General features: G+C 36.8%; 1 protein-coding gene across 1 annotated transcript in view; it reads right to left on the bottom strand.

The window, feature by feature from the left end:
* The window catches only part of LOC136833424 (uncharacterized), a 1,156,799-nt gene that overhangs the window by 191,997 nt on the left and 938,314 nt on the right, over positions 1-26,488 (bottom strand).

Below are 26,488 nucleotides of genomic sequence, written 5' to 3'. Positions count from 1 at the left end.
TGATGAAATATATAAAAAAAAGACAAAATCCACAAGGGAAAGGGAAAAAATGGAGTACTGCAAGGCCTTTCGACTTCTTGTCCTTTATTTAGCAGACCAAGTAAAGGACAAGAAGTCAAAGAAGCCAATAATACTCATTGTGTCCCTTTCTTCATGGATTTTGTCTTTATATATATATATATATATATATATATATATATATTATATAATTACATAACATGCATAAAATTTTCACGAGTCCACAGACCTACATTATATACATTATACATTAACATACATTTCTATAATTCAGTTCAATAACACCACCACCTTATTTCACCCCTTACCTGCTAGGGACGACTTCAAGCAGCTGGCAGCAGATCGCCAACAGAGGCAGGCCAGTTGAGACGCAGCAGCGGTGACGGAGGCAGCGTCCGGCATGCCTCCTCAACAACGCCTTCTCCAGGAACTCCTGAAGGTGTTTATAAAAACAAACCGACCTCCCACTGGGCTTTAGGGGAGCGGACAGATACAAGTACCCGATATTACACCTCGAATGGGTTTAGGGCAACGCCGTTCACGCAGCCCATGCTGGCCTCAAAATACTGTCTCACATTTCCCGGCCATTCATCGACTTTCCTTACTCTCTCGTTATTCAATGCTAATAATTTCTTATCCAAAACCTTTAAAGGAGAATTCTTCAGTTCCTCTTTCCTTAAAGTCTGGCTGGAGGAGAGTAAAAATCGAGGCCTTTTGTTCTCATTCAGCCATTTCCGAGGACTGGCCTTTGTGTTATGGCCTTTTCTGTTGATTAAAAATATCGCTCTATAAAAATCCAATCTGCATAAAAACAAAAGTACGTAAAGTTGATATTGTAACCGTCTCTTCACAACAATGAATATTCATTTAAGGGATGACAGAACAATTGGCTTTAGATATCTGATTTCGTTCGCATTCAACAAACTAATTTTACTAAGTACCTAAAAAATGGATGAGCAACATAAAATAACTTTACCATCTACGCCAAAGCTTTTCCACAACGCTCGCCGAAATGAATAACCAAAATCTCTAGAACTACGAGCCTATTAAAATTTTAAATTTTTAAAAATGAAAAACTTTCTATTTTTTGTTCTTGCATAAGGGCTAAAACGACCAGCAAGCTTTCGTCTACGTATCTAAAATGGACCAGACTGACTGACCTGTATCTAAACGTTTCATGCTTTGCCTAACAACAAACTTCGTCTCAAGGTTACTACGAAAACTTCCTTTCCAGAGTTTTTCACAAGTGGTAAACAAAACTGTGAAAAAACCTCAACTTTAAATCCAGACAACAGAAGTTTCTCTTTCAGTTTTCCCGTCGAGAATTCAAAACACTCACTCCTGGAAACACACCCTTGTTTTTCCCATAAAAAAGGAACTTATCAAATTAAAATATGTATATAAAAATAATAGTATGTTTTAGTCAAAATAGCATATAAAGAAAATTATACTTATTTTTTCAGTGAATCGAGTACGTGGAAATCAACTTGACATTAGTATTCTCCAACGAAAAAACAAACATGGACATACTTGAATGATTAAGTGGATGAAAACTATGTGAGCAATACAAAATCTTGCAACTACAAAAATCGAAGAAAATGGGCACAAATACATACACGAAATATAGGCGACCGTAAGACACAGTAATTGGGTCAAGAACCAGCAAACAGAATTCCAAAAAAGGAAATAACACCTCTGAAGATGAATGAGCAACACCGAGTCACCTAAACAATCTGTGCAAAAGCCACCACAATTTTTCTTATTGTTTAAAGTCTACATCCTTATGTGGAGGATACCTGATGAGAAAAGGTTAAGTATACCTTACTTTAACCAGACCACTGAGCTGATTAACAGCTCTCCTAGGGCTGGCCCGAAGGATTAGATTTATTTTACGTGGCTAAGAACCAATTGGTTACCTAGCAACGGGACCTACAGCTTATTGTGGAGTCGGAACAACATTATAGCGAGAAATGAATTTCTATCACCAGAAATAAATTCCTCTTAGTCTTCATTGGCCGGTTGGAGATTCGAACTCGCGGCCAGCAGAGTGCTAGCTGAGAACGGTACCCATCCCCTACAAAAAAGGAGATACAGATACGGAAGAGAAGGAAAATTAAAGGAGAATGGAGATAGGCCAATAACATGGAAAAAGACAGCTGACTGGATGGTTAACCTAGTGCGGACCTATGGACTCTCACAGTCTGGGACGAACAGGGGAACTTTCGCGATACAAGTCTAACAATAAATGTGAGGTGTGATGGACTGAAAGCGTTACGTGACCGACTGAGAGGGACAATGAGCCTTCTGTCTGTCTAATCTTCTTCAAGAGACGGATATCCTAAGAAGGCACGAGAGGAATCATTAGGCTTTACACTCCTTTTCTCGAAGTTGCATAATCAATATGATTAACGACTAGCCTTCATCTGAGAAGCCTTTCGGACATTTTTTGTTCCCAGAAAACTTATCCCCTAATCCTTCTAATGATCGTAAGATTACCTAGGTTCCATCAACTAAGTTTCCGGAAGGACCTAAAAAAAAAATTAGTAATCAACGTCTTCAATCATCTTGCTTTTGAAGTCCCAATCCATATGACGTAAGTCTTAATACTGATAATTGTTCAGTTCTTGGAAAATAAAAGAATAATGGAATAACGAGAGAGAGAGAGAGAGAGAGAGAGAGAGAGAGGCGAGGGCGACGTCCTGACTGTTAAAGGAAAAGCACAACAGAGATTTTACATACGAATAAAACAGGCACACACACAGAAGCCGCAACAAAACTCAATAAATTAGGTTATCTACAATTTAATATTCTCGGGTGAATAATACTGGTGGGGGCTTAAATAAAAGTGGCTAAGTCCTCGTAACTAAAATAAAAATATGTAAAAAACTTACAAAAGAATTGACAGCAAAAACTGTGAACAAAACAATAGTAAAACTAATAAATACCATTCATATAATATATATATATATATATATATATATATATATATATATATATATATATAGGCCTATATATATATATATATATATCACACTAAAAAATACTGAGAAAACTTATGAAAAACCTTATCCTACACAATGAGCCCATATACAGTATATATATATATATATATATATATATATATATATATATATATATATATATATATAAATTTAGCTGAGATATCATTATATAAAGCTGAATGTCATTATCTCAAGCCAGTACAGAACAGGATTTCTTAACAACTTCCTCTAAACAACCTAAGATCAGATAGCCTACAGTCCCACCATTAGCTTTCGTCTGAGAACCTCCCAAATAATAGCGTGTGACTGAGGATACGAACAGCAGCATATGCATTAACAAATATATGAGAGAGAGAGAGAGAGAGAGAGTTTATAAGGAGAAAGGAAAAAAATTTTCAAGCTTCATAAGACTGACATCATGACACAAGAAAACACCTAATTTGCCAGGGGTTATCACTTCCTCCAGGGCAAAGTCCCCTACAAGAAACACACACACACACACACATACACACACACACACGCAAAGCAATCTTATACTCGGAAATAAAGGATAAGCCTTTTTAGCAACCAAAAACACAAAGATTCGAATCCTGGACGGACTATGTTCATTTCACATTTGGCAATACGTTATTCCTACGGTACAGTGTATTTGAATTTAAAGAGCTGTTTGTAACTTAATAAACTTAACTAAATACTATAAATACATACACAGAAGGATCCCACGTAAATTACGCCAACAGACTAACAAATATTATATTGGACCTAAAAGAAAAAGATCACAAAACAGGAAACAGAGAAATAAAAAAATGATGATGAAGGAATATGCCAACTCGACAACTTCCATCCCTCTCTAGAAGGAACTGAACAAGCAAAATGGAGCTTAAAAGACAAACCGTGATCAACTGTTACGAGAGGCTCTCGAGGAAAGGAGAGAGACAGAGAGAAAAAAAAAAAAGAATTGAATGTAAAGTCTTGGGTATGAATAATAAATAAAATATGGTGTAAGTTGTGTGTGTGAGAGAGAGAGAGAGAGAGAGAGAGAGGAGGAAACCACGGTTTAAAATATATTGCTATCACATTACCTAAAATGATGAGAACAGTGGCATAAACACCCAGAGAGAGAGAGAGAGAGAGAGAGAGAGAGAGAGTATATTAGTTTAACTAGACCACTGAGCTGATTAACAGCTCTACTAGAGCTGGCGAAGGATTAGATTTATTTCACGTGGCTAAGAACTAACTGGTTACCTAGCAACAGGACCTGCAGCCATTGTGGAATCCGAACCACATTATGACAGGAAATGAATTTTCTATCTCCAGAAAATAAATTCCTCTAATTCTTCACTGGCCGGTCGGAGAGTCGAACGCTGGGCCAACAGCGTTCCAGGCGAGAGCTCTACCACCCACTCAATGAAGAACTAGAGAGAGAGAGAGAGAGAGAGAGAGAGAGAGAGAGAGAATCACGGTTTAAAAAATATATTGCTGTCACAGTAAAATGATGATAATAGTTAGCATAACCACCCAATTGATGCACACAACTACCAGAAATTTTGGCTTAAAACTTCCAACAATATCTTACGGTAACAAACACTTCGGCCACCGACAGACTGGAAAAAAAATCCTATTTAACGACTAATCTCTTCAGCGATTTTAAAACTATTAATTATTTCTCCAAATGAAATTCTCATTCCGAAATTAATTAACTTTTGGGAAAACCAGAGAGATGAATGAGGTTCGTAGTCGTCGATTGACTGATTAATTGTCAACTGGCTTCGAAACGACTTCCGCACCAACATCGAAAACAAATAATATTTGCGCTAAAAAGATATGCTATACCTTTAAACTGTACATTCTAAACTGCACATTCACCATAAAACTGTACAAAAACAACAAATAAATATTGGCTAACGAGGACATACATTACAACCTTCGAATCTACGTCAAACTATTGATATGGAAAATATATCGTGGAAAATAACACACCCTGATAACAGAAACGCAAAATCTTAAATGATTTTCCATAAAAAATACAAATTAGCAAAATAAACTATCCTAGAACCTAAAACAAGAACTTATAAAATAAGAAAACGTCTTTTACATCTTTTTTTAAGCGCCGAGAGACCAAACTCATTCGTGCGTACGATTCCCGAAGAAATTAAGATATTTCAAGGAAAACTGCCACAAAAAAAAAAAAACCACACTAAGCAATTATAAGCTTAGCGACAATCTAATATTGTCGGGCGAAAAATATCTGAAGGCGTATATAATAAAGTATCCAGTAGGAAATAAAAATAAGGCAGAGAATAAAAGCACATCTTGAACCTTCGCAACCCTTCTTTATTGGGCACTGCAACCTGACTAATTTGCGGAGAGAGAGAGAGAGAGAGAGAGAGAGAGAGAGAGAGAGAGAGAGAGAGAGAGAGAGAGAGAGAGAGAGGAGCTGGATATTCGTCTAAAAGAATTTCGTGCGATTAGCTAACTAATAAAGCGCAAATCAACACAAAAATAACGGTCTGAGAAATTAAACTCTTTAAAAACCACAACGTACAGTAAGTACAATATATAGGCCTATACTGTTTACTGTACGAAATAACGAAAAAGTATCCCTTATCCATTCGTCAGCCTGCAGAAGGAACAGAGTCAACGTACTTCTATCACGGAACGGAATGGAGGAAAAAAAAATCCTACAATTGAGGAAGCAAGAGCCGCATTGTACTTGCTTAGAGTAGAAATTGAATCGTGTGGGAGTGAACCCGTCTATTCTCCCACACTCGACACGGAGACGGGGAGGATGAGTTACGGGCGGCATGCCAGCATTCCAGTGTGGTAAGGAGAGGTTATTACACAATATATCTCTTCAAAAGAGATACTCTCAAGTGCGATTCTCAGTACATAACGCACACATCAAAACTGATTTATTCGTTCTTCCTTTCCTTCTGTTAAGATTTATATATATGTATATATAAATTATATTTATACATATATCTATAGGCCTATATATACATATATATATATATACAAATATAAATTATATATTTATATATACATATGTTCCTCATTGGCTGGGTGGGTTCCGTTCTCAGCTAGCACTCTGCTGGACGCGAGTTCGAAATCTCCGACCGGCCAATGAAGAATAAGAAAAATTTATTTCTGGTGATAGAAATTCATTTCTCGCTATAATGTGTTCCGATTCCACAGTAAGCTGTGGTGGTCCCGTTGCTAGGTAACCAATTGGTTCTCAGCCACGTAAAATAAATCTAATCCTTCGGGCCCAGCCCTAGGAGAGCTGTTAATCAGCTCAGTGGTCTGGTTAAACTAAGGTATACTTAACTTATATATATCATATATATATATATATATATATATATATATATATATATATATATATATATATATATATATATAGTGTGTGTGTGAGAGAGAGAGAGAGAGAGAGAGAGAGAGGCAGGCATTTAAATTCTCAAATTCTCACCATACGCAATGTGTTAAGTGTCACTCTGAACATCAGTGAAACTGGAAAGCGTGACGTAACCACACAATACCATTATGAATTACACCTTTCTCGCGTTACTCGCTAATGTAAAGGAAGTTACTATTACGCACTAACACACCAAAAACACCTGCCCATAATGGACACGTAACTGACAAAGGACAGGGTGGTGCATGAGATGGGAGAGTTGCAAAAATTAATATTATGGAATTGCTGGACAAAGTATCCAAACGTGTTAACAAAATCATAACAACTTACGCTATAAGAAGTAAAACATGAACTCGGGGCATTAATGCTTTACCCATAATACCATCCACTCTTTACGTAACAGAGGATAATACTGAGCAGGGACAACACGGCTTGCTCGCATGCAAGCCACATCTATTGAAAAACATAATCGAATTTACGGGAATGGAAAGAAATATAAAATTTAGGCTAAAGGCCAAGCAATGGGACCTACGAAGCCATTCCACGCTGAAAGGGAAATTGAGAGTAAAATGGTTTGAAAGGCGTAACAGAAGGAAAGCCTCGCAGTTGCATTATGAATCAACTGCTAGGAAAGGGTGGAAAGTAGGAGGGAAGAAAGAGAATATGAACGAAGGTACAGAAAAGGGAATAAAAGGGGGTTGGAGCTCGGGGTTGAAGGGAAGCTGCAAAGAACTTGAAATAACGCCTACAGTACAACGCATGAGGTGCACTGATGGCACTAACCCCCTACGGGAAAACATAATTAAATATGAAAATCGCTTGCCACTGAAAACCGTCGAAAGGTAAACGCTGTGAATAAGCAAAAAAAAAAAAAAAAAAATTGAAGATTAATCTGAATACAAAAAGGAAAGTCCGTTATTAGCAATGTAAATACATGACAGTTATAGTTGGTTTCTTTCCGTTCCTGCTCTACCGAGGGCGCTCTGTGAGATATGCATTTGTTACTTGCCACGTACACAAATTAAAGCTTAAATGATAGGAAAACTTTTGTGTAATACAAAAGTATACGAGAGGGGAACTCAAATACTAAAAAAAATAAATAAATAAATAAAATCGCAAACAAGTTATTCCAAAATAACTACTGTACAATCACTAGCAACATTTAACTAATATAAAACGTCCTAAATTATGAAAGCAGCTGAAAATGACCTTAGTTGCAAGAATCATTCTACCAATTACTATACAAATTTCGAAGAACAAAAAGAAATTTTCCCCTATCGCTCGAACATTTGAAATTTCAAATACTATATACAATGGTCCGAAAATTATTTGGGCCGATCCATGTCTTCCTTCTACCATGCTTATGTAAATGTTTGCGCCTTTCCAGTGGTATCCCATTGCCCCAAAAAAATAACCTTTGAAATTCTCCACCCCTCTCACTTCCTTATTAAATATTCATTTTACCCATACTCACGAATTTCCTCGTAGCAAGCTGGTTACTCAGTCCGTCCTAATGGTTTACCTTGCGTGTATGTTTGTTTCATATTACGAGAAAACACTATATTCTTGAAAGTATTTGTATGGCTACGAAATACACACTATCGTCATCATTGCCATTCAAATAAATGCAACATGTAAAAATTCCCTGGCTCAAAAAATACCTATCATCAAGCTGCATGCATTAAAAAGGCAACGACATTTCATTCTCTATGAAAGACCCTTTTAAACAATCTGCAAGTATAATTAATCCTTTCATCATCAACATCATACACAATGGAAAGTATCTAATAAAGCATGACAAAGACATGAACCAAAATCAAATGTACTTAAAATTAATATGTCAACACTTTGCTTCCATATTTGACAGTTAAAATCAGCACTAAAAGCAATCCAGAGAATAAAGCGTTAGAGTGATCCTGAAACTCGACTATGAAAGACCACGTATCGGCCCTAAGGTTCAAACGTCGAAAGCTAACTCAAAAAGCGTTTCGTTTATTCTAAAAATATATCTTACTTTGCGTTCGTTCCCATAACCTATCAATACATCTGTTGATAGAGGCACTGAAAACTGACACATTATCGAACTTAGGCTACAAACCGTGGGAAGAAGAAACGCAAAACTGAAAATGTCTTAGATATAAAGACGAAACCGGTCAGAATTTACACCCAGTATTTCACTCGCCCTGTGGTAAAAGTTGCATATTTAAAGCAAGGGCCAGTGTAATTATCATCACACAATTATATATATATATATATATATATATATATATATATATATATTATATATATATATATATATATATATATATAATAAATATATATATATATATATATATATATATATATATATATATATATATACATATATATATATGTTACATATTTACTGCCTTCAAAGGAACCTACACCGAAATGCATTATTTAGCGAAAATGTCAAAACTCCAAAGGGCTCAATTCACTTGCTAACCAGCAAAAAGCCATCATAACGTCATTATCGCTAAAGAAGTTAATTTTCCAGTTCCACGACTTGCCACGCCACCGTTATTGTGCTGTCTCGAGGGTTAATTGTTCCTTAGCTCACTTCCCATTACAGTTCCAATTAAATCATTCTTATTTTTACATATAGCAGATCTGCGAGCTATGTCCGTTTACGTTAACATTAATGCAAATGTAGTTAATTACTCGCATATGTAACAAATTTGTCGTCTAACCGGCATATCGGCTGCTAATCCATGTCTCGAAAGATCTTCAAAAACCACCGTTAATTTCTCTGCTTTCTCAGATTAAATAATAGAATAAGTCCGTTGCTTTGGCAATGAATAACTGTCACACGCTAAAAACAGTCTCGTATACATAAGGTAAACTAAAAAACGAACGGTGATTGAAAAACAAGTAAAAATGTCTTGCAAAAATCACATTCTGAGAGAGAGAGAGAGAGAGAGAGAGAGAGAGAGACTTTTTCAATATTCTTGGCCTCTTTACACATTTTCTCAACTTTCCGCTTACGAGTAAATTTGCGGAGACTGACTATCCACATCAAATAATATATAACATATATAACGGTCGCGTGCGTGATACGCCCACACCATGCATGACGTATGATAAAAGGGCGGTGACTTGCGCAAGAAGGTCTGGAATGACATGAAATTCAAGCGTGCACCCGCCGCATGATGACCAAATTTTGCGTAAAATATTGCGGCATTACTGCAAGATAATTCCCTAGTTCGGAAAAAATTTATCTAATAAGTACTGATTTTCTCAAAAAATAAAACGTGAAATTATAACGCAATGTCAAGGCAGTGTTTTGGTTCAACTGTAGAAATTCAAGATAACCTTTTTCTTGTTGCTCACTACAGAAATGATAATTATCTTTGGTTTTTCTGGGCTGAAAAGGTACAATGCAATAGTCCAAGCCCCCAAAAGAGGGCTCCAATTGAGGAAGCAGCCTAGTGTGGAATGACATTATACAGTATATATATATATATATATATATATATATATATATATATATATATATATATATATATATATATATATAACCTATATACATATATACACATATATACACTATATATATATATATACACATATATATAACCTATATACATATATACACATTATACACTATATATATATATATATATATATATATATATATATATATACATACATATATATACATACATATATATACAATACGTAAATATGTACAGTATACACAAAGAATAAAAAGACTAAAGAGACTCATTTCAGCCAGCTAAAAAAAAAATACTCTGCACTAAGTATAAATTTGTTTTCAAAAATGGCACCATCTGATGGAATCTATCCTTACAACACGTCACTGCCACGCGTATGAGGGCGGCAGCAATAATACGGTCGCATGGATACCAATAACAGAACCATCCTCTTCCTACCGGACATCACACGAAACGGACAAGATCAATGAAAGCAAATGACAGTCCGAAGCAAAACAGCACGCAAACGCCTCAGCAGCTAGCAGTCCGAGGAATATTTATAGTAACGTTCCCTAAACCGCCAAATCGACTCCCACTACGATGACTGTGAATAATCCATTCTTAATCCATGACAGACTTGTCCGCTAACTCCTTCCGACTCGTACAGCCAGCACCGGTGAATTCCAACAAATCTATCAGACGGTGAACAGCCACCAAAGTTGGGGGTAAAATCTTTGGGCCTTAACGGACATAAAAAATCATACTAATTCAAGGAGTCGCTTATTGCATATACGACATTTGTTCATATGGCCTAGTTACGCATTCACCATACACACACACACATACTGTATGTTTGTGTGTGTGCGTGTGTGTGTTTTTGTGTATGGTGAATGCGTAACTATATGAACAAATGTCGTATATGCAATAAACGACTCCTTGAATTAGTATATATATATATATATATATATATATATATATATATATATATATATATATATTATGTAAACATGTGTATAAATATATACATATATATAGAATAAATTTCAAAAAGCCCAAATTATCATTGTCCAATCCTTCCAACCCCAAACAACTGAACAACGGTGTCTTCTGAGCAGTGCAACGTCTTGGAATAATTTCAAAACAAAATCTGGCGTACTTTGGTGTATTTCTTGTTGAGCCGTATTCATAGCTTTTATTGGTATCACAGGCCCTGTTATCATTCCTTTACAATGTTTCATAGTGAAGTAATAAGTTCGCTGTAAAAAAAAAAAATTTAACGAAGACGAAAATTACTGGTATTTTTTTTTAATCGGGGCCCTTAGTATTTCGGTTAATATCTCTACCAATTCGAAATTCCACTTGTGTTATATATAATGAGCATTCTTGTTTTATTTATATATTATATATATATAAAAAATAAATAAATAAATAAATAAATAAATATATATATATATATATATATATATATATATATATATATATATATATATAACTGTGGAAAAATTTAATTCATAAGTGTCAATTAAGATTTTTGTAAAATCTGTCTGGTACACCGTCTACTACCGAAATAACGTGATGTAACAAAACAAATCTTTTCGTAAAATACGATTCAAGAGTAACGCTTTTAAGGGTTAAAAACAGTAAAAACACATTTACAAAATATTGTACTGAATGAAATTATCGACTAATGAAATAAACTACGGAAACAACAAAGTACTTCGGTAGCATTTATGGAGACGAAAATAGTCTGCTAACGAAGGCTACGACTGGCTCCACTATGGACAACATGACGTGTTGGTAGAGGCAACGAATTTTTTTTTTTAAATGCTGCGAAAGGCATTGCTCACGATCGATACGGCCATAGCAGACCAGCAAGTAAATCTGCTACAGTAGCCACCTGGATGGTTACAGGCTGCAGCATTATTATGTGGAGGTGACCTTGATGTAGGAATTACACTGTCCTATGATGAGCAAAACCTTCATTACAGCAGTTTATTACAACCTAAAGGAAACGTATATGGCTTTGTACAGCTTTTGATTATAGAGGTTTCCGACTGATAAAGAAATTAAAATGGTTAGACAAGGGCGTTAAGGTTATATTTACAAGTCATTGTTTAGACTACTGCCACAGTCACCATTGCACACGATGCAAAATCCACTTGGTAATTAAAAGTACCAACACCACAGGAAATCATCTAATCAGATACTTGCACAGTTGTTAATACTTTATCGGGTCTACATATCATCACCAGGCAACGCACAAATTATTTACAGTACTTCAGGTTACCAACATCAGACAAAGCAATCAAGTTAGCAAAAGTGGCAAGTCAAATGGTGGTTGTCAACCAACAAGGGAATAAGTTCCCGTAAACGACCACCACACGGGTTAGTAAGTAGTGTTAGATATCAAGCTTACTAAAGTTACGAAGGAATCGTCCAGCCTGTTAGTACTAAAACATCTCCCTTCATTAATTCACTACTCGGGTTAGGCCACAACACTACTTCCAGGTACATGTCGATAATTACCGTTAATGCTCTTCTCTAGGATCACAGTGTCCTTTGAAAACGTTGCGCAACGATATTCCAAAAACAAAAGTTTGTAAACACCACGCGCGGATACGCGGGAGCGAGCTGTATCAGAGTTCCGTACTCAACACTGCCAAAGACAACACTGACTCGCGCTGTTCCAATTCCGCCGACCGAACGAATCTCGACCTTTCCAGGCTGCCCAAACCAACCCAGGTGAGACGTCCCTAAACATCACGGTCTTGGAAATTCTAATTTTGCGATGTTTACTAACGTCTCAGTTTCGCTTCAACTTTACTATACAATCTATCTGATATAAAAACAAGAAACTAAACTCTGTTACATCCAATCACCATCAGGTCACTCTTAATTTCTATAACAACGTTCTCACATCAAAACATGAAGTCCGTGAGAGTAGGTATTTGTGAAAACAACAATAGGACATAATATTGAATGTTTGCTGACCTTCTGAAGGAACAGAGACATTTCCTCTATGCCTGTGCCAACGAATCTCCCGGGCCAGAATAATTACGCCACACTTCCAAAACGTCATCATCGTACTCTGGAAATATTGCCATCAAACGCGTACCCAAAAGATTTAACTACTTCTGGAGAGCGAGCACGCACAAACATGAAATAAGTCACACATACACACACACACACACACACACACACACACATATACATATATATATATATATCAAAATATACACTGTATATATATATGATGTATTATATACTGTATATATATATATATATATATATATATATATATATATATATATATATAAAACCATTCCTTAGGAGACTGGTTGTTGATAGGTTAAGCCTTCTCGGTTTTTATATAGTTACTTGCCCTTCTTAACTCTTGGTTGCAACCACCAACAGCTGTCTAACTACAAGGTGCACAATTCACTGATATGAACTATAATGCCACCTAACAATTTTTTTTTATTTTACTGAAACCAAAACTATTTGGTTACAACCTAACAAAAGCAGAAAGAATGATTTTTGCTCTCTCTCTCTCTCTCTCTCTTTTCTTCTCCTTACTGGAATTCCTGTCTTGTCACTGCTATTGCAAGCGAGGACCTTGAAACGCAGGCCAAAGGTTAATGGTAAGTATAAAGCTAAGTGGCCTTCCTGATAATTGGATCTAACGCGCCAATCACTGGAGAACGCGGCTTGACACACTCGTCCCCGGCCCCCCTCCCCCCTTCCCGGCACATGCAGGAAGAGACAAAAAAAAATTAATCCCGATTTATCTTAAAGCTTCCCAAAATAGCACTAACTGACACGAACGAGAGAGAGAGAGAGAGAGAGAGAGAGAGAGATATGATGATGATACAATAATGTGATTTCTCCAATAGGATTTAGTATTAGTGTATCTCCAAATTCAGTTTCTAACAAAGCAGATACAGAAAGTGAGTTTTGGAGCAAGAGTATATATATATATATATATATATATATATATATATATATATATATATATATAAATAAAATATATATATATATATATATAGACAAAATAAAATGAGTAGACATGACACAGCCACCCACCCCTGCAATCCGGTTTGTCCGCCCAGGGTGGGGGCGGGGTAGGTAGGGGATCGGGAGGGTAGGGGAGACAGCAGCGCCGGGTTCCAGCGTGCGTAGTGCGCGCCAACAAGCTCATAATATATATATAGATAGGTTTCACCTATTCGCGACCGATAAACAGCACCAATTTGTTGCATACCATAAGAAGAGCTTTAAAATTTTACTTCGCGACCGACAACTGTGACGAAAGTAGATAAAAAAAAGTTTTTTTTTTTTACTGGAACTTCCGATGTATGCAAAAATCTCCAACCTGAGTAATATCGGAGAAATGACTCCTCGACAAACAGGCAGATCGGGGTCGCCGTCATTTTCCCGTGTAATGAAAGCAAATGGGAAGTTCATTGCCGTGAACTCTTAAGGTGAAGGTGGTCTTGAATTTCGTCGCCCGAAAATTCACGGACGTTTTCAAGCCATTTCACTCGACCCATTTCGACATTTCTTGTCGTCTTTTTTCCTTCCCGAACTTCACTTCGATCGTTGCTGTCAAAGTGCCTCTTCCTTTTATCTTCCGCATTAAGTATCCTATGCAGACGTGTGCTGTACCCCACCTGTTTACGATGTCTTCCTAAAGACTGACATGTCCAAAGATCGAAATAGCAAAAGCCTATAGCATCAAAATTTGTATTGATCCTTTCAATTTAAAATAGTTGCCTGAAAGGCCGGAGTAATTTCATAACCGCTACAGTTCAATTAGTGCTTGCACTCTCCTCAGCTAGTTTATTTTCATACCGCGACATTGCCAGCAAGAAAAATTCCCGATTTCATCAAATTTATATCTATCACACTGTTCAAAATAGACTCGAACAGGCAGGGCACTTAACACAGAGCATCTCATTGCCAGATAAGTGCCTTTTCCATAATGATGAATGCTGACTTCAGTCTGTCAAGTGAATGCATGATATGAAAAAACTGATGACATCAAACTTGTTTTGCCAGCCACAAAATACATTACGAGCGTAAACAACTATAAGGCAATACCAGGACCTGGGCCATACAAAGCAAATTGACTGATTGATTATAGCTTATCTGGAATCACAACAAACAAGGTCTCTGACGCCGGCCACACACAGCAGAGGCCTATTAAATAGTTACTGGGTATGCCCAATTTTTTTCTCGCATTTGGAATACCTGACCTGGTATCTTATACTCAGTTCCTGATTTGAGTTTTCTCAATCAGGGCAACTGGGTCCGTTCTTTCCCACCCGTGCCCATAGCTCAATTATTACTGGTCCCTACTGGTGTCGCTCTCTCGGAGTACAAGAAAACCTGGGGTTAATTGATCAAGCCAAGGGTGAAAAGGTCAGCAAAAAACTATGGCCCGGGCAATTACTGGTCGTTGGTATGCGACAGGAAATGGTAGTTGACCTACTTGCGCACCAAAGTGTGCAGAATTTAAGTTCGCCAAAATACAAAGTGCGTATTTTACATACAATGGTCTGAGTGCAATCTAGCTGCACTATGGAAGCACATGATGACGGTAACGACATTCCTATATCAATTAGCAGCTCTGTTTACTTGCGCGCATGAAGAGCATTCTATAATACTTTCGAAAAGTTTTTCCCTCTTTAGCCGAAGATAACCAACGTGCATAGAGAAAAAAAAAAACAGCGGTGAAAAAACGTTTGGAAATATAATTTGTGTTCTTCGAAATTTCAAGCTTAGAAAGTGCCATAAAAATGAAAACAATGACTTCTTTGTTTCACTACAAGTAAAGAGCGACTGTACTTGGGAATGTTTCCTCAGAAACCACCTGTAGAAGAGAGAAAGTACAGAAACATTTTCTGTACCCGCCAAGAGGTTACAACGTTGCACACTTGACCTAAGTGGAAAACAAAAAACGAAAAAGAAAACTACAATAGAAAATAAAAACAACAAACGAGCGTTTCTTCTATCCAGTCAACCAGAACTCCGGAAAAGCAATTTAGAAAAAAGCCTTCCTTTACCATAAGGCCCAATTGCTCTCTCTCTCTCTCTCTCTCTCTCTCTCTCTCTCTCTCTCTCTCTCTCTCTCTCTCTCTCTCTCTCTCTCTCTCTCGTGTAATAGCTAAGAGCACAGAAGGTCCCCTGGAACGAGCTTTCCTCAGCTCCTCTCCTTTTCCCCGAGATCACAAGAAGCTCCTTTTATTGCCCCTGACACGCTGTAAAGGACGACAAAACACACTCAACGAGGCGCTCTTGCTCTTCGGAGCAAGTGAAGGGAAATCATGAATGGAAGCCTCACCTGCAAACGATCAACTCTGACCTCTTTGGCAACAGCTACTTCTAGTATAATCGCAACAACAAAAACAATGATACTTATAATAATAGACGTTACGTCATGGTTTATTTCTAGCCGTGTTCCATTTTCCCGAATAATAATAATAACGGTAACAAAAAGAAACAAGTAAAAAATTCGCCGAAGTTTCTTCGGCGCAATAGTTTTCTGTACTGCGTATAATCAAGGCCACCGAAAATAGGTCTATATATCTTTCGGTAGTCTCAATATAATGCTGTATGAGCTGCGGTCCATGAAACTTTCAGCCACGTCCCGGTGGTGCCTGTCCTATACTACAGCGTTGCCAGACGCACGACCATGGCTAACTTTAACCTTAAATACAATAAAAACTACTAAGGCTACAGGGCTGCAATTTGGTATGTTTGATGACTGGAGGGTGGACCATCAACATCTAATTTGCAGTCCTCTAGCCTCAGTAGTTTTTAAGATCTGCGGGCGGACTAAAAAAAGTGCGGACAGAACGATGTAAAATACCACAGAACTCGTTTCAAGACGCCTTCACTCAGTTTAAAATTTATTTATGATTACATGATTACAAGAAAATTGTAATTCAAAGCCGAAAATTTCAGTAAATTTCAGAAAATGACTGCCTCTTCTAAATCAAGGTACATCTGCAGGTGAAACATGTTATCAGTAATTAACATTACCTTTTCCTGTGAAGTCAGAACATACTATATTTTTACCAGTGTGTGTTTTCCTGAGTTGGCAGGAATTCGTTATTGCTGTTATTGTACATTCAATCTATCATTATCCTCTGGGTGGTAATAGTGTAAATTTAAAGCGTAAGATGAATTTCTTTAATGGTGATTTAAACCATCTAATTAATTACTTCAATATCACTCTCTTCATCTCGTTCGTTAGTTACTTTAATAGTGACTCTCTTTAATTATTTCAATAATGACCGGCCTCCTCTCATCAATTACTTCAGTACTGACTCGCCTCCTAAAATTAATTATTTCAATACTGACTCGCCTTATCTCATTAGTTATTTTCATACTGACTCTTCATCTCATTAATTACTTCAATACTAACTCTTCATTTTATTAATTGCTTCAATACTGACTTCCTGCATCTCATTAGTTACTTTAATGCTGACTCTCTTCATTTCATAATTACTTCAATACACTCAGCTAATCCCATAATTACTTCAATACTGACTCTCCTCATTTCATTCATTACTTCACTACTGACTCTCTTCATTTCATTAATTACTTCAATACTGACTCTCCTAATTTCATTCATTACTTCAATACTGACTCTCTTCATTTCATTAATTACTTCAATACTGACTCTCCTCATTTCATTAATTACTTCAATACTGACTCTCCTCATTTCATTAATTACTTCAATACTGACTCTCCTCATTTCATTAATTACTTCAATACTGACTCTCTTCATTTCATTAATTACTTCAATTCTGACTCTCCTCATTTCATTAATTACTTCAATACTGACTCTCCTCATTTTATTAATTACTTCAATACTGACTCTCCTCATTTCATTAATTACTTCAATACTGACTCTCCTCATTTCATTAATTACTTCAATACTGACTGACTCCTCATTTCATTAATTACTTCAATACTGACTCTCCTCATTTCATTAATTACTTCAATACTGACTCTCCTCATTTCATTAATTACTTCAATACTGACTCTCCTCATTTCATTAATTACTTCAATACTGACTCTCCTCATTTCATTAATTACTTCAATACTGACTCTCCTCATTTCATTAATTACTTCAATACTGACTCTCCTCATTTCATTAATTACTTCAATACTGACTCTCCTCATTTTTCATTAATTACTCTCCTCTTCAATACTAACTCCCTTCATTTCATTAATTACTTCAATTCTGACTCTCCTCATTTCATTAATTACTTCAATACTGACTCTCTTCTCATTTTATTAATTACTTCAATACTGACTCTCCTCATTTCATTAATTACTTCAATACTGACTCTCCTCATTTTATTAATTACTTCAATACTGACTCTCCTCATTTTATTAATTACTTCAATACTGACTCTCCTCATTTCATTAATTACTTCAATACTGACTCTCCTCATTTCATTAATTACTTCAATACTGACTCTCCTCATTTCATTAATTACTTCAATACTGACTCTCTTCATTTCATTAATTACTTCAATTCTGACTCTCCTCATTTCATTAATTACTTCAATACTGACTCTCTCATTTCATTAATTACTTCAATACTGACTCTCCTCATTTCATTAATTACTTCAATACTGACTCTCCTCATTTCATTAATTACTTCAATACTGACTCTCCTCATTTCATTAATTACTTCAATTCTGACTCTCCTCATTTCATTAATTACTTCAATACTGACTCTCCTCATTTCATTAATTACTTCAATACTGACTCTCCTCATTTCATTAATTACTTCAATACTGACTCTCCTCATTTCATTAATTACTTCAATACTGACTCTCCTCATTTCATTAATTACTTCAATACTGACTCTCCTCATTTCATTAATTACTTCAATACTGACTCTCCTCATTTCATTAATTACTTCAATACTGACTCTCCTCATTTCATTAATTACTTCAATACTGACTCTCCTCATTTCATTAATTACTTCAATACTGATTCTCCTCATTTCATTAATTACTTCAATACTGAGCTCTCCTCATTTCATTAATTACTTCAATACTGACTCTCCTCATTTCATTAATTACTTCAATACTGACTCTCCTCATTTCATTAATTACTTCAATACTGACTCTCCTCATTTCATTTATTACTTCAGTACTGATTTTCTTCATCTCAATAATTCCTTCAATACTGACTTGCCTCATCTCATTACTTGCTTCAATACTGACTAGCTTCATTCCATTAATCACTTCAATACTGACTCAACTTACTTCTTATTGCCTTCACTCGCATCATTATTTATAAAAGTAATAAAGTATCACATGCAAACTCAAGGCCATTAACGTCGCTACAAAAGCATAATGGAAACAGAATCCCCATTCCTGAAGCAATATACAGTACCAGTAAAAATATGAATAGAACAGTGATTTACGATCATGAAATTTAGGCAGTCAAGACAGGCACTGGGACACTCTCGGCCATTCACCGCATGAGGCAGTGATATGAGGGAGTTGACAGTGATATGAGGGAGTTGGCATTCATATGAGGGAGTTGACAGTGATATGAGGAAGTTGACATTCATATGAGGGAGTTGACAGTGATATGAGGGAGTTGACATTCATATGAGGGAGTTGACAGTGATATGAGGGAGTTGACAGTGATATGAGGGAGTTGACAGTGATATGAGGGAGTTGACAGTGATATGAGGGAGTTGACATTCATATGAGGGAGTTGACAGTGATATGAGGGAGCTGACAGTGATATGAGGGAGTTGGAGCGGCTGGATAGCAAAATAATGAGAGGCAGAAAATAAAGGAAATGTAAAGTAAATGAAGTACAAGGACCTAAAGGCTGAACCGGAGGAAAACTCCACAGTTGCACCACGAAGTAAAAGTCAGAGGTGTTGGACAGCAAGAATGAAAAAAGGAAGCGAGAATGGAAGAAACGCAAAAGGCTATAAAGTGGGTGCAGGAACGCTACAATCACTTTAGTAATGCTTTGAGTTCGGTGTACCCAGGACCCACTAGCGAACTGACGGCACTACCCAGCTACTGAAATAGGAGTATGATGGAAAATACGTGAATAAATAAGAAGCGGCTTCAAATAAATGAGCTATACAGTTTATGTAAGGTACAGGAACACCAGAGGCTTTAAGGTAGAACGTTCCAAAGGAATAACGAATACGAAAATGAAGAACCAATAGCAATGGCGTACCCTTAACAGGAGTAGCAGAGATTACTTATTACCACTTATTAAAACTTCCCTTAATTACAGCATCGCCTTCTCCTAACTCCGCGCTTAGAAGGTCATTACCCATTTAATGAATCCGGCTTCGTAATCATGTTACGGCCGGCTCTAGTTCAGAGAATTCAATTCATTTATACGACCAGCAGGCTCTATAAGCCAAGAGACGCCATTAGTATTATGAGACCATTAAATCAAATACAAATTACGGAGCAAAACAAGTTATTGGGATTACTTGCATCGCGCTTTACGATGGCCAGATAATCAACGCCTCTGCGAATACTGTTGTCCTAATTAATGCAGCAGATAATTAATGTTTCATATTAACTGAGCTCTAAAACGAGACGTTTAGAAACCTGCCAAAAAGAAGTTTCAAGTTTAATAAATGCCTACATATCCAGCACTAGATATACAAAAAGGTAAATACAGATGAACAGATTGATAAAAATCCATAAAATAATAACATAGAAGAACACTTCACTCTTTACTATTAAACCTTAGCTCTCGGCTCAACAAAAATGTGTGAAAATGCGAGGCCGTCAAGCAGGAACCGAAAAATAACTCTGATTTCAGGACAGCGTCGATAACAATTAAAACATTACTAGTTAATGAAGGGAAAACATCGGATAGAATATGTGTTAATTTCCACTCTGTAGATGAGGCTTTGTAACAAATGTGGAAATACCCGAGTGTCACTTCATAAATAAATGAAAGACGTATGCAGAGTTAAGGCAGAGCTTTTGGGGGACTTATAGAGAGAGAGAGAGAGAGAGAGAGAGAGAGAGAGAGAGAGAGATCACTGCAAAGTGCAACCAGTGAGGAAAAATGGTAGAAAAAATACGACACTATATAAAGACTCTAAACCTCCCCTTTCGATGGCCCCATATTTTTGTTAAAAAAAAGCGAAAAAAAAAGAAATAGGAGGCGGTAGAATTGGATTCAGTGGGATTAAGTCCGTTAAAGAAACATTACAGGACCCTTGGGAGTGATTTAGATGGGGTCATACGTAAATTAAAATAGTTTTAGAATGAAATCAATGTGTTTCCCAATAACAACAAAGTACGACAAACAAGTTCTCAATTATTAAGTTAAATATTCATTTGCACGCACCTTCATACTGTGAGTAGGCATTACATGCCCACATTGTATTTATAAAGTGGGAGTGGTGATCGCCACAATATTTCTTACCTTTCAGTGAAACATTTGCATAAATGAATGCCCACGCAATGATACCCAACTCCAACTTCGGAGAATCTCCCTCATTAAAACTGAAACATTACGCTTCCTCTCATTAAAGGAACGGGCGAGTCAAGAAAACAATTTGGCCTTGCTAATGCGTCGGCGGTAATTCACCACGCAAAGTCAAACGAAGGACAAAGGTGGTAATGCTGCAAAACAAACTCTTTGGCGCTGGTTTTCGTGTTTAGTAATGGACAGGAAAAAAAGTGACTTGGAAAGGACGAGAGATTATTTGATGCAATTACAAAAAGAACTATGGCACCTCTTTATTAAAAATCCTGCCTTTTTTATGCTTAATCCCAACTTGCATCAATATTCCCTACCAGTCTTCATCAAGGAACAAATAAAGAAGACGTGCAACTACCAAATACTGAACAGTGGCTACTCAGCAGGTTGAAACAATATTCGCACCAAATAAATGTACATAAATCAAATCGTAGCCCTCGTGACGCTGTTTATAACAGAGGGAGACAATATACATAATTTATACTTCAGTCCCCTTTAATACCTCCTCCCAGTCTCAGTTTACATCAAATAAAGCAAGGATGGTAGGGACACGCGTAGAGGATACGTAAGATTACTGCTAGGAGAGGAGTCCCTAACAGCTTAGTGTTCAACTCAGGATTGAATTGAATTAGACAAAGTAAGCTTTGAAAATGAAATTTCGCTAAAAGACATGGGAAAAGAAATCGAAAAGACAAACCCACACTAAACTGTACACTGGAAACAATCGGAATGAGAGGTAATTTGAAATAACCACTATAAGGCCTGATATGGAAAGACAATATGCTAAATCACTATGAAATCTAAAAATATAATTCCAGCCACAGATGTTTATTCGAACATACGGGTGAGGACACTTCAAGACTCCATGTTCCAAGGGAGAAGAGTGCCTCTTAAGTTATGAATTCGACGGGAAGGAGAGGCCTCACAAACGGCAGCAAAGTCGCCTCATCTGAGGACAGTGGTATACCGGAATTGCTTCTTAGATCATGGTAAATCTTTTCATGTTATTACTAAGGAACTTGGCATGAAAAAAGGTAAAATTTGGGATAAAGTGTGGGGTTATGGTCAGCATTTATATTGGTTACCTTTGTCAGTAACACAGTAGCCTACCAGTGTGCCTCAACTGGCGAGAGAATTTAGCAAAAAGATTTTTGTTTAAATTGCAGTACTGTGACTGCAACACTGTCTTGCACTCCAGCCTTGCTGGAAGTTTTCGGTCTCTAAACGCCCTTGTTGTTTCTTGTATTGAATACCAAGAATGTGATAACTATATTCTTATTTTTCTACGCATTGTCTTGGCTATCGGTCGAGTACCTCACATACTTTGTTTATTTTATCGGTAGATAGAACATAAACATGTAGAAACCATGGGTTCATGAAACTTAAAACTGGTAGATAATTGCCGAAAAAAAATTGTCAATATGTGAATCAAGATGACAAATAGGTACCAAATTCAGCTTTAAACGATTGCTAGAATATCTTTCCAGCCGATACTTTTTCTGTTATAATATAATATCTATATTAGTGCGGGGAAACGTCATTATATTCCAAAACGTTTATTTTGTATATCTTTGTATTTACATAAGCACAATACATCGCACGTGAATGCAAATATATATTCCGTTTCGTTGAATGCAAATATACTGTATATCCAGTTTCCAAAATACGATTTCGCTTCAACACCGCCCAGTTATTTTAGAACTCAGAGACAACATGAACAGCCAGAACCCTTAACCCACTCCACGAATTACCCTTTCAATAATGACAGGGGGCACAGCAACATTTCTTGCGATAAAAGTGCCGTGATTCGGAGAAAGCAGCAGACCACGCAAACAGATACACCTCAAAATGTCACCACCTTTGTCACACCGTTTGAGCAAAAGGTGACGTCAATGATTTCCATCCAACCCTTCACAAATCACTTCAGACCACTTAGCGCGAAACAAAATGCAACCTGTCTGTGATGATGACAATCAAAGGATAAACTGATCGAAAGAACGGTGTAATATTAATTATAACTGGATGTTATTGACGCTAATTAAAAAAGCTTTTCATTTACTCGACCTCAACGTCACAACTAGTCATGTACGAGTATATATATACGTCCAACCACAAAGTAACGCGGGAAGCTCTCTACACAGCTCTACACAGACACTAAGAAAGGACAAACCTTTACAAAAAGCTAAAATTTATTGCAAAATGCAAAATATGTTTGTACGTCAAACAGTGAAAAATTTGAAAAAGAATTGCCAAGGGAATAATAATTGTGTAAAAAAAACTAATAAATGAATGAATAAATACATAAATAAATAAATAAATAAATACATAATAGATCAGGTAAAGTAAAACTTGAACTAAATTTGAATAGCATCTACATTTAACGGATTTTGTCACGTGAATATACTGCGTAATGTGGAACAATTGGAAACTTACTTAATTAGTTAACAACGACTTGTTCCATGTGAATATGTGAACGTTATGTATGATAATGATATGCACCAGCATTTATTTTTTCTGTAAGTATACAGATAGCCTTCAGTAAGTATACAGATAGTCTAAGTAGAAATTGAGCGCCAACTTCAGCTAACAGAAGTTCTCAAACAAGAAAATACAGAGCAACATTATTATGTACTTGATAAATGCTCTATATCATTAAAAAAAATTACTTGAATATCGTCATTTCTAAAGGGATAGGTACCCTAGAATTAATAATGATAATAATAACAATAATAGTAATAATCATCATCATCATCATTATCGCCTCTAACGCCACCACTCAAGTTTTAGCTGGGAATTAGATTTCACAAATCTCCACTCATCTCCTCCGTCTCATAGTTCTCAACCTCCTACTGTAGTAGTTCTGGGACTTCCAACTCTCTTGTTGCCCGGCTGACTCTATCACTTACTATTCTCCCAGGGGTTGTGAGAAGGATATGTCCAAGCCATCTGCAGCCTCCTTTCATCCTTATCTTCGTCCGGAACTTCCGTGAGTTCCCTTTCTGTCTTAATAATAATAATAATAATAATAATAATAATAATAATAATAATAATAATAATAATAATAATAACATATTATTAATAATAATGTCACACTGTATCCTCAAAACTATCTACATACCGTAGGACCGTGATAGCTTTTCGTCCAATACTCACTGCGTTCATTTATTCTCATGAGAAACGTCTCTAAAAGCAAACAAGCAGGTAAAGCAAACATGCAAATGCGTATGAACAAATGTAAGCAAACGTATGCACCAACAGCTATGAAGACACCTATCCCCTTATAGTAAATCTTAAACAAACAGAAACATTGGAAAATGAAGAAAATAACGAGAAAAGACCGAGTCCCCCACGTCAATTACCCAGCTAAATTCAATTTGTGAAGATTTCCAAATAATTTCGCTCACAATTAAAGCCGAGTTATCCTCCGAAGTGCACCGCCCGCTTTTCATTTATGCTCGTGCTTCTCGAAAATAACGTCATTTTTCCCCAAGCTGGAAACCCTAAAAGCATTCGGCGACTTTTTTCCGTCTTGCATATTTGAGTTCCCCTTTTGTTCCTGCCGCTTCCCGCATTTCCATCTTCTTGCTTGGAGGCACCACCGGACGAATTCGGGGCTTTCGTCTTCGCAGTTCTGGAAGTTCCGAGGAATCTCGATGGCTGAAGTTGAGCCATACGATAATGATAATGTATGGCTGCATTGCGTTCTTTCCATATACAGTATAAAGCTTTTGTGTGTGTGTGTTCAGATTATACCCACAGGCACAAGGATACGTACGAATCATAGAGGGAGGAGGGAGCGCATAAATTGGTACCTGTATTAAAACTACCATATCTGTAGTCTTAAAAAACAATTTTAACTTTACATGACAATCACAAATACGCACGCAAGCAGAGAGAGAGAGAGAGAGAGAGAGAGAGAGAGAAGGGGGGAAGAAGCACAAAAACTTATTCCTGTTTCGTAATCTTGTCATAACGCTACAGGAGATCGTATCATTACCAGTGTTTTGCTAACACCAACCTTTAAAAGGACTGACGGCAATACTGCCCCAACGGAGGTAAAAGAGCCATACTGCTTAAATTCCATCGCTAATGGAAGAATGATAAAAGTGCGAGACATTAACAGTTTTTGAGAGCAAACCGCCATCAATCTACCACGCCATTCAGCCTCACTGAGCACCGCTGGCGTCGTTCGCAATGGGAGTTAAATTATGAATTAAGAGATTATGAGAGATTAACTGGAAGCGGGACGGGGGCGAGAGAACAGGGGAGGGGAGGGGACGGGGAGGGGGACCCCATGACGTATCGAGAAGAGTTTTTTTTAGTTCATGGACGTTATGTTCTAATGCTGATTGCGTTAATCGCTTTTAGGGCCAATGTATTAGCCTTCCATTAATATATCTGAATCCATTTTACCAACACTGCATATGTGAATATTTATGAAATCTATCGATTCTTCCAGGGAGAACTGTGGCATACATAACTCCACAATCTGCGTCCATGTAACGCTTTTTCTACTTATTTATAGCTATTTCATCTTTCTTCAAGACAAAGGCTTATAAGGAAGAAGGAGTCACCGATACAATGCCAATAACACATTTTGTTCTTTTCATCATTTCTTCTAGATCTATCTTCAATATATAACGGAACGTCAGACTTGAATTACTTTTACCATCCGTCTGCCAAAAAAAAAAAATCGAATTCCTAAGAAGAAAGAATTTTCGAGGAAGCCGGTCAACATGCAGAAGGAAAGTGAGCAAGAAAACGAAAACCTCTGGTAAGACGAAAGAAAAATAGAAGAATCCTTCTCAGTAATCCTGAATCCAGATCATCCGAAAAAGTATAAACGTTATACCTTGCGTCTCTGAAGACATGCATAAACATCTTCCAATATTTTTCTTTGCGAATATTTTGTTCCATGCCAGAACCGGTGGGTAGGTGAGGCAACGCCGTGTCTTCACGTATCCCTGGAAAAAGAAAGCATAGCGTACCCAAGTGTACGATTCGAGCAAGGGAAATTCCACCCAAGACTTTGGAAGGCAACTGAAGGTGACACTAGGTGCCCCACCTGTGGCTTACAAAGGAACACA

This window comes from Macrobrachium rosenbergii, chromosome 51 (genome assembly GCF_040412425.1).
Source record: "Macrobrachium rosenbergii isolate ZJJX-2024 chromosome 51, ASM4041242v1, whole genome shotgun sequence".
Classification (NCBI taxonomy): domain Eukaryota; kingdom Metazoa; phylum Arthropoda; class Malacostraca; order Decapoda; family Palaemonidae; genus Macrobrachium; species Macrobrachium rosenbergii.
The sequence above is the reverse complement of the archived record's forward strand: the minus strand, read 5'-3'. Positions and strand labels throughout refer to the sequence as shown.